Source organism: Chiroxiphia lanceolata, chromosome 3 (assembly GCF_009829145.1).
Source record: "Chiroxiphia lanceolata isolate bChiLan1 chromosome 3, bChiLan1.pri, whole genome shotgun sequence".
NCBI lineage: Eukaryota > Metazoa > Chordata > Aves > Passeriformes > Pipridae > Chiroxiphia > Chiroxiphia lanceolata.
In genome coordinates, this window is record NC_045639.1 from 59,552,819 (window position 1) to 59,563,718 (window position 10,900).

Genomic DNA, 10,900 nt, shown 5'->3' on the forward strand with positions numbered 1-10,900 from the left:
GGAGGTGGAGGAGGAGGCTGGTACGGGAGAAGCCAAACACTCCTCGCACTTCAGCGAGTGCAACTAGTTGCCTCTCACGCACAGGAACGTAGAAAGTTTCTCTGGCAAGGGACGGGACTTTCCTAAGAAAAGGTAACCCCCTCTCGCTCTCCCGCCCAGAAAGGCCGTCCCGGGAGCGCGGAGGTAAGGGGCGAGGACCGCGGGAGCCAGCGCAGTCAGAGACGCGCGGCTTCGCACTTGTGCCAGGAGCTGCCGCCGGGGCTGCGCCCTGTTCCGGCCCCTGCCTCGGCACGGCAGCCCGGCTGTCCCGTTGCCCACCCGCCGCCGCCCCGCTCAGCCCTACTAAGCCCCGCTCAGCACGCCTGCGCTGCCGCTGCCCCCGGCCCCGGCACACCGCGGCGGGCATGGACCGCCGGCTTACCCGGCCACCAGACAACTCCGAAGTGTCCCTCCCGGCCTCCCCGGCCTCGCAGCCCGGGGCCTGGACCTTTCGCCTTTGCTACTCCCTGACATCTGCAGTGAATAGTGATGGGAGCAAAGGAGGGGGCCCTGAAGGGTCACAGGTTGACTAATGCCAATCCACTCGAGTACAGGTAGTGAAGTCTGCACTTGACTTTTTCCATTTGTTTCTTCTACGAGAAACCAATACTATAAAGCAATCCTGAGTTTTTGGAAGGACTATGAGTGTATGAATGATCAAGTGCCACACAACAGGAGTGGTTGGTGTACCCTTTTACAGGATGCATTTGTCTGCTTGTTCTCAATCTGGCCAGTGTGGATGGAGGCAAAGTCCTTTCCTGCTCTGAAACTGAACGCTCTTTTCTGCAGAAAATTCAGCAGCTCCATATGGTCCTTTTTGCTACTTAGTGTGGGGAAGCGGAAGAAAACCTCTAATTGCTTAGTCACATTTCATGCTCTTACCCTTCACCTTGTTTTATCTCCTAAGTATTATTTCACTGCGTGGATTGAGTGGCTCTTGTCCAACCAGCTGCATCACCCTCTTTTTGTCAAGTTAACTTCACTCTCCAGAGGGTGTAAGTCAAAAACTTAAAATAGGAGGCAAAGTTAGGCCCTGTATCCGGAGAGAGATGTGAGAGAAAACTCTTGGTTTTCAGAAGCTTTTGAGGTCAGCAAGTCACCTGAAATGAGGGGGGGGAAAGTATGGGTTTGTGAAGATTCTTTCCTACCTGCCTTCTCTTTCCTTAAGTTGCATTTGGTCATACTATTTAAAGCATTTGGTCATACTATTATATAACTTTACTCAAGCTGTTTGCCTTTGAATTTCATAATTTGCATTCAATGAATTGTAGTAACATGGTCATCTCTTTCCTAAATAATTTCAGGCTTAAGACAACTAAATCTTCATGAAAACAAGTCTATAAAAACCTTGTATTTGCTGTCTTGGATAACAGCAAGATAACAGACTTATCAGAAAGATAACAGACTCAGAAAACACTTTTGACCTACAAAAATACAATTAGAAAATCTTTTAAACTAAAAAAGCCTCCAAAAGCCAACCTTCAAATTGTCATAGTGTGAGACAAGCCAGAAATACGAAATGAATTTTGAAACTGAGAGCTCAGAGAGTAACTGGAAAGGGAGAAAACTCAGATTTGTGGGAATAATTGTAATTGACAACCCTGCCACAGACTAGGTTGTGACTAATGCCAGCATGCGTCTTGCTAACAGGCTCCTTCAGCAGGGAAACATGCTAACAACTCCTTCCTTTCTAGAGGACTTTTTTGTGAATGGCAGCGCAGTGGTCTAACCTGAGGTACTCAAACACGGTAATAATGAAGGTCTTTCGAAGTCTGGTTTCTTTCCACTACAATGAAGCAAATTCCTTTAAGGGGAATAGTCCCCTAGTAACATCGGTTGTTTTAATAGACATATCACTTTAAAGCAAGCTCTTAAACATCTGTTACACTCTCTCTCAAAATGTAAGGTACAGCTGACTTGAAAAGATTGCGTGTATCTTTGCTCAGTGTAACTTGCTTCAAATTGAGGAGAGATGAGAGGGTTGCACTGTTGTTACATGGTATGGTCCCAAGACAAGTCTCCCAGTAAGGGGCCTGGTCTTGATGTCGTTGGATCACGTTGCTATTTTGGTATTCGTTTTGGTGAGAGTGAGCAGGGTCCTACCAAATGTAATGAGTGTTTGGTCTGGGTCAAAAGGGACTGAGGGGAGTCCTACAGAAACTGATCTCCTAACCAAACAATTTTTCACAGTGATTTATTGTAAATGTGACTTTCACGGGTAGGAATTAAATGATGATTTTGTTAAATCAGTGTCTTTGGGCTGAAGTAAATTCCAGTGAGCTCAGTGGAAGTGATTTCAGAAGGCCAAAATGTAGTACAGTACACTGGTTCGAATAAATTAACTCTGTGTGACCATGGAAAAGGTCATGCTAGAAATAGTCCTAAGAGAGCCCAAGGAAGGTCTGTAGGGCCCACTTTTACACCAGAATAGAAGAATAATACCTTATCCATTTAAAGCAACATGGGAATGTAAGTAGGCAAGATGTAATTATCTAGATTGGTGTTTGGCCAGGCACTCCTGCACTACCAAAAACTACCAGGGTGTTTAATGTCCACAAGTGCTCGGTATCCTTCGTTTTACCTCTTAAATAAAGACAGCACTTGTGATCATATAGTTTATGCTGGTTCCATACTGAGTCAGCAGAAGAATGTCACCTTGCACAAATACCTATTCACACAGTAACTTGGAATTTCCTTGGAGGTCTTCCATGCAAATACTATAGACCCAACCCTACTTACCTTGGGAAATCTAGTGAGAGTATAGCCATAAGTAGTATGGCTCCAGAGAATCATGTTTGCATATGTTGCTAAAAACAGTATGGACTTTGAAATATTTATAAGTAATTTTTAAATTAAAGCAATATTTTTTTACATTGTATCTCAGTGACAACAAGGTTTTGTTGTTGTTTAAGCAAAGGGATTATACGTAGTTATTCTGAGAAAAACTAATGACAGACAGTTGCTATTTTGGCAATGTATCATGATTATGATTTACTGAAGTGCCTACCATATGCTGCATCCATTTAGGTACCTGTCGCAATTTTGTTTTACAAAAGCAGAGCTTTGAAATATGACTTCTTATTTTCAGGTTCAAGTACGAAATCCAAAAGCCTGTTAATTAGGCAAAGTGTGTTGATCTATATACTTCAGGTTATTATTGGTGCTTCATGGCTTTATAGTCATAAAAAGAAAGAATGAATGGGGGTTCTTTTGACTTGGTTATCAGATTTCAGGTTTAAAAAGAAGGTGACACACCCTTTTCAGTAATTCGACATGCAGGGTTCAGCTGTGGGTTCAAAAACAGGTTACAACTGGCTAGTCATTGTGCTCTTGAAATGCCAACTGTGCCTTTAAGTATGTTATATAACCTATTTTTTGGTTTCAGTTTTCAAGTATGGCATCATTTCAGTGTTATTTGGATTTCCATATATTTTTTAATCCAAACAAATCTGACCTCAATCATAAGGTTCCATGGCTCCAAATAGCTGAGCTTTTCTAATATTTTATTTTGAGTGCCTACGTTCAATACTTCATCACATAGATATGTGCTGCAGACTGTGCCAAATACTGTGCCAGGGATGTCCTCAATTATCTCCAGTGCTTACCAGGAGAGGGCTCTGTTCTGCATACCATACACAGAAAAAAGTCCCACTGAAATTAGTGTGGGTTTTGACTCTAAAGCTTGCTTGAAATGAAGCTGGCTAAGTGCAAATGAAAACCTACATTATTTCAGCTGCCTGTGCAGGCGGAATGAGGTGTGCTTGATAATCTCAATTTGTATCCTGCTATTACACCAGGATCTTTTTCTCCTTCCTGGGAGAAACCCAGTCTGCATCCTGCAAGGTACCTTTCTGTCATGTTTCGTGTAGGTTTCATGAGGTTTCATTTAAGTAATCTACAGAGCCAACCCAGAAAAAATATTGGGCCATACAGTTTTGTTTAATGAACCATGTTTTCCTTGATCACTGTGCGATACAAAAACTATGTCTGCACTGATCAGGGACATAGATCTAGCACACAGATCTGTTAACTTACTTCTTGGTGTGGTTTTGCTCTCATCAGTTAGTGTTCTCATAAAAATGCCCTGGTGGAGTTCGAGGTGTGGTATGGGTCAAGGATGATTCCTGGTGCTTTGACTAGTCCAGGCATTCATCCTATGCTGGAGAATGAGACAGTTGATAATGAGAATTTTGGCCTTCCACAAACACTGCTCTGACAGATGGCCTCAGGTCAGAGAGCAATCTTCAGATAATTTCCTAGTGCAGATGTAGCCTGAAAGTCACTCTTAGTCCTGTTCCAGAGACAACATTAGGTCAGGTTGTTGGGGAGGTAAGAGAACTGTCAGGGCTGGCATTACCTCACCTCCAGAGCCTCTGGCACTGGGGGAGAACTGAGGGTGTGCCCCACACCCATCTATGTTTATTCTGGCTGTAGAATTTTGTTTCAGATTTCATTTCATCATAAATAAAATAAAGAGTAATCCATGGATGATTTATAAAAATGTGAATATTTTAATCTGTTTCATTAAACATTAGTGCTGCTGCTTAATGTAATTCCCTTGAATTTGCTTTTTAATCAGTTTCATGTTAGATGTAGTTTCCTCAGTTTTTGATTACTTCTAGGAATTTCCACCATATTTTAAAACTTCTCTCTGGTTATTTTTATCCATTTACAACATTCTTCAGTGGAATAACTCTGATATGGCTACCATGCTATTTTTAAAGATCTATTTAAAGCATCCTCAAAACCTGTAAGACGTAAAATCCAGCATTTTGAAAATGGTTTTTGGTTACATATATAGGTAGCATAAACCAAAGACATCATTTACTGTCATTCATCAGAAATGGTCTGTGTGAGTGAGTAGTTGTGTTTGATATTCAACTATCAGCATGTTGAGGTTTCCAGTGAAACCAATAGTAAACCATTCATCAATGTCATTGTCAGGAGGATTGGGCTTGTTATGCAATAAACTCAAATACAGATTCACACCAAGAACTTTTTACTACACTGTAACATCATATTGTTGCTGTATTGCATTATAGTATAATAACATGTAGTCAGTAAAGAATTATTTGCCATAAGTTTTTTCACATCTTTTATAGAAGTAAAAATGACATTGCCAAATGACAGTACAAATTATTACCATTACCATATATTACTGTTACACTAAAAATAACTCTCTTACTTCCAGAAGCATAATTGAATTCAATTCTCCAGTAGTATAAGATTAAATGAATTTCAGGCAATTTCACTCATTTATTTGCAGGTGGTGTGTAGTAGAGGAAGGAAACAGAAAAACTATAAAACGAAAAGCAGAGATTAAAAAAATTATGCCAAAGAGTACTTGCAGAAAACCTGTTTTATTTCAAAGTACCAGTTCCTTTCACCTGTTGAAATGTTCGGTTCAAAGACTAGACATTTCTGAACATGTACTTTATAGCTCCAGTATAATCTATAAGTATATGTAGATATAAGCTGCCAGTTTATTTGCTACACCATCATAATGGTAGTAGGCAGAAAACCAGGCATAGTATTTAGGGATAATCATCCTTCCTTTTCAGAAACTATTGCAGTGTTGTCTTGTGTTGGGCTACTCTTGACCAGACTCTTCAGGTGTTGGTTTTTGTGAGGACCTCATCCTGAATCTCAGAGATATCAATTAGAAATAAACTGATTAGGTTATTTTAAGGACAGTTATTTTAAGGACATTTAAACAGCAGTTGTAGAGGTCCGTTTTGTACATGACTGTTAGTTAATCCTGAGGTTACACTCCTTATTGAATCAATCTTTATGCATTTCAATATTAAGATGTCCAGCAAGAGGTTTATTCCATTCTGATTGTGAAATAATAAGCATACTCTGAAAGAATCACTTAAGTTCATGGTTTCTGCATTCTTCCAATGGGTCTAGTCTTTTATGTAATATATTAGTAGTTATTAATGTAGTTATTATATTTACATTTGGTTACTTATTAAAATTTACTCATAATTTATGCATTCTGCTTGGAGGTCTTACTGCACTTTGTAAAAGCAGAGGTAGGCATGGTCTCTGCCCCAGGGATCTCACCAGCTAGTCCCATGTAAACCACACAAAAGAAGTTACTAAAAAAGTTTCCTCTGGAGTGGTAATCCACTGGTTGCAGTTAATGGAAAGAAGCACTTCTATTTTAGTATTAACTGGAACATGTCTTGCTGCATATCTGTAGATTTTGTGGGGACGTTATTACTGCAGTTACACTGGACTGCATAAATGATGGAACAGTCTTTCAGCAGAGAAGTAACAGATTGTTTGATGTACTTTCTGAAACCACCAGCTCCACATTATAAGCAAGGTAAGAATATACTAAATGAAACTAAATAAGTTCATATAACCTTGTTTCAGCTAACATAACGACATTGATAGTCAAGAGTTGTGGGAGCTACCTGAGCAGCAGTCAGCCGATTTTCCTCCGTCAGGCAAATGGAGATGATGTGCCTTCTCAGTTTCATTTTTGGGGTAGAAGAACTTGTCAAACAGATTGCTATGTGTGACTGAGTATTGATGCAATGGTACATGCACATCTTTCTCTCCATTAGTTTGCAGTTAGGCAACAGCTGTCCTGGGACAGGAAAAGGAAGCTTTTGACAACAGTCTCCAAAGCAGTCCCAAGTAGTTTAAAACAGAAGGCAGAGGTTCATCAAGGTAAATATGCTTTCTTGAACCTTTATTCTTCCTCACTCCTCCCATTATATTCTTCTTTTTCTAGTAACAAATACTTTGCATTTTTTCAAACAATTAAAACCAAATGGTGTAGGTTTTGCCAAAGCTCCTAAGTTGTTCTGAGACCTACAAGTGGCTATTTTGATTCTGTTTTCAGAACATCTTTGCTATTGCAGTGAAAAAGAGAGTAGAGGAGATGGACACAAAAGATGTGGACCACTGATGAGAACAAAGAAACTAACGTAAATCTCCACTCCTTGCCCTATAGCACACCACTTCATCTTCATCAAAAGATGTACAGAGTACTCTTCCTCCTCCCCTTTTGCATTAGTTGACTACACTTCTGACTGCCTGTGAATGTGAGTGCTTTATTAGCATTTGAATAATCTGTACTGCTGTGCAAATGAGACTGAAGATAGAACTTCATAGAAAAATAAAAAAAAAAACCAACATATTCTAAAAGGTAATAGCCTGTGTTTCATTTTCCCTTCTCCATATCCTGTTCTGGCAAAACTTTTCTCCACTTCTGACTTAATAAAAGCATATACACATTCTGAGATTTTTTTTAAATACACATTTTTATTATTCACACTTTTGAAGCTCAGAGAAGGACCAATTTAGAGGGCCTAAATTCTGGGGAGAGTTTTGTTCTGGAAGCAATTATTTTTATGGAGAACTATTGATGAGGTGATTACCTAAAAATTCAGTGGCAGGAAATTGAAGAGGAGGCAATTTCTGACTTTTGAAAGATCATCAATAACAAGTGAAAACAAGTCAGATTTCTCCATGGATTGTTTACACAAAAGTAGTTGTTGATAAATGAACTTCAGATTGGGTATTAGAGGTACATAGTGTGCAAAGTGTAATAACAGTTTTACTGCTCAGAGCTTGTGAAGACTGCATAATTTATAGGCAATTTACTCAAGCATTGCAAACAATTAGTAAAATCCTTATAGCAGTCCTCCTCATTGTGCATCCTGTTAATAATATTTTTTTTAACATGTATCCATTTGCCTTTTGTTTTTGAAAACAGGCAGCAACTTTTAAAATAATTTCACTCTATAGTGGAAGGAGTTTAACATTACCTACGTGGGGATGGGAATTAATAAATAAATATTTTCATAGGTAATATAAACCCCAGTTATGATGCTCAGATGTATGATGTCATGGCTTTGCTCTAACAGTGTAGTAGTTAAGACATGGAATTACCATAGTTGGCAGCGAGAGGAGATGCTGTTTCAGTTGTGTAAATATGCTGTTATTTGTGAAAAGTCAGAGATTAATTGACTTTGATGAATTGATAAGGAGGAGGGTGACCAGTGCTGGAGCCCTTTTGTCGTTCTGCTGGGTTCCAGATGATGTGGCAGAGAGGTTTTCCTGCATTCCTTCCTGGTACCTTCACTTCTGAAGATGAATGGTAATGGCGTTGATGTCAAAGAGCCAGGAGAAAAGCAGGAATGCTCTTGTATCAGATTTGCCTTCACCTATTTGAAAGTTTAAAAACCATTTTGTCATGGTTAAAGACTTGCAGGAGGAAAAGATCAACAGAGGGCAAGTGAGGTAGTAAGATTACTCAGGTATTCAGGAACCTTCTTACTTGTTTGGTATCGTGCATACTGCTGTGAATCAATCATAATGTGAAACAGGACTTCTAGTAGTGAGAAGTACTGCTGAAGTAACTAATACTTTCTTTAAAAAAGTATTTATTACAAAAAGGTGTTTGTTTCAGCAATTATTCTCAGGTGGAACAATCTGGAAAAACAAAGCAATACTGCCCTGACATACCTGCTAGCTCTCTTTGGAGGAGGTAGATTTTCTCCATCAGAAAAAAGAAGTTTCTCAGTCTCTGTAGGTAGAAATTGATGAAGAAGCAGGCCTAAAGAACAAAGTTAAAAGAGATCATGTGTAGGAGAGAGTTCTTGGTCTGAATTGTACTTAAGTTCTGTAGTAGTTGCAGCCTGTATTATTATCTGCAAGAAATGCCCATGGAAGGAGGAATTACACTCTTGTAGCAGCTGAATTTGGTGAAATTTATAATGCTGAAATAACAAGGTGTTGACATTGGCCCATACCTTTTCCTCTTGTGATTGCTTTCTGTTTTAAGTGATTCAGTACATATCATATTTGTATTGCAAATATCACACTTGTAGTTTGTACACAAATGCTTGAGAGATTTATTGTCCTTATTATATTTAATTCTCTAAATTATATATGTATTTCAGTTAAATTAGAATTTCATGTCATTTTAGCAAGATTAATAGATAGCTTAGTAATACTTCACATTTAATAGAGTTTCCTTAAGATTAAGGCGCCATTCTTTATGCCCTAATTTAATCTCTTGGGAACTGCCAGTTCATTTTCTGTTGTGTTTCTCTGGATTTTTTTTTAATTTTAGTTTTGGCATCTTCCGCTCACATTGTAAAATAATTCCATTAGTATTGTCAGAATGGAGAAGTTGTGTTTTATTAGAAGAGTACTTAACAGCTTTTTGATATTTCCCTGGCAATTATACACCCGTGACGTAAAGTGTACGATTTGTAATATGCACAAATATTTCTAGCACTATTTTGTAGAAAACAAGGAAATAAAGCATGAATTATTATTTTCAGGAAACTACAAAATCTGAGTTTGCAGAGATCCACAGCTTTGATTACCCAGATACCTCATATCATAAGGTTGTAAACAAATCCTCTGTCTACAGAAGAGGCAGGTGGTGAATGTTGTGAGCAAGACTTCTTCCACCTCCACAGGAATCCTAAGCTAGTATTCTCCCTGGTGTTTGGGCAAGTTGTAAATACTAAGTATATGAGAAAACGTACATGTCAAAAGTCAAGAGAAGAGGACGAAGAAAACCACAAATATGTAAAAAATAAACTTTCAGATATCAACAGGTTTAGTGGCTGTTTCATTCTATATATATGTTTTTTATAGTTACGCTAAAATTACTGAAAGAGGAGGGTAAGTTTGCGGCATGGGAAGTCTTAATTTAAAAAAACCTTCTATCAGCTGTAGTACTGGCTTCATGACCTTAGGGTGGTTATCTGACAGTGTTGTTCTGGAAACCAGAAACTGATGACTATCCTCGGGTTCCATCTCACATGCCCTGTGGTAGCTGGGGTTGGGGACCCTATGGGAAGAGTACATTGCTGTCACTCAACAGTGGTCTTTCTGGCTAATTAAAGAGGAGCACTGATGAGCTCTGGAAAGAGTCCTGACAGCCCCCATTAAATAGAATAATTTGACATATTACGTGAGTCCAGTGGAAAAGCTTTTAAAGAAAGAAAAATCAAAGGTGGGCAAGTCAAGTCCGCACAAGGTTAGTGGGATGATCCCACAGAGGCAGCTGAAGTGATGCTAAATATGGTGCTGTCTTTCCCTAGCTTCCATATCAAAGCTTTCATATGTACCACAGAGATTTATACAACTGAAACGAACACTGCTGTGGGCTAACAATAGAGACTTCCAGATTTATTCTCGCTTTGGGAAATAAAATATGTGTCAGTCCAGGGTGGGGCTCTGTTATATTGGGTGTTACATGACCATGTAACGAAAATGAAAGAACCTTCCTGCAGAACTTCAGATTTAAGGGGGAAGGAAAGCAAACTTAGTAGAATAATTAAAATACTTCCAAGGGTGAAACAATTCCTCAGTACGGGTAGATGGAACAGAAACCATGCCTCCTGTCAAACCCTGTGGTACATCCTGCACCCTAAATATGAGACCTATAATAAGTAGGAATTTTCATTCTCAAATTATTAGGCTATTTTTTTCTAATTTTCAGAGTTAGAGAATAAACTGTATCTCCCCTCTTCCCAAATGCAGAATTATCTTCTGTTTTGTATTACCTATTGAAGTGTCATGGACCTCTAGGCTTCCTTCCTGTTAGAGTTGCCATCAACTATTAGCATGAACACATTCGACAAGGCTGCACTTAGTGTAGAAAAAAACACAGACTGTTTGTGATATTAGCAAAGCAGCTCTGTCAAAATAAATGAACTATCATCATGTTAGGAAGCAAAGTGAATGGAGAGAGTCATGTACGTTTTTGCTACAAGTAGTGACTGTAGCCTTGTAAATATGTATTAACTAATTTAAAAAATCACAAGGATAAAAAAGTAGTAATTTACGTAGCTGAACAAGCCAGCACTACAAGGCTTGAGCC

At 38.9% G+C, this 10,900-nt stretch overlaps 1 long non-coding RNA gene across 1 annotated transcript; it reads left to right on the forward strand.

Annotated features, from left to right (window-relative positions):
• The first annotated feature begins 73 nt into the window (after nt 1-73).
• On the forward strand, nt 74-9,411 carry LOC116784421. Its single transcript, XR_004356067.1, has 5 exons — nt 74-132; nt 6,245-6,370; nt 6,615-6,720; nt 6,896-6,980; nt 9,348-9,411. It is a non-coding gene; the product is annotated as an uncharacterized LOC116784421 (long non-coding RNA).
• The last annotated feature ends 1,489 nt before the right edge of the window (nt 9,412-10,900 follow it).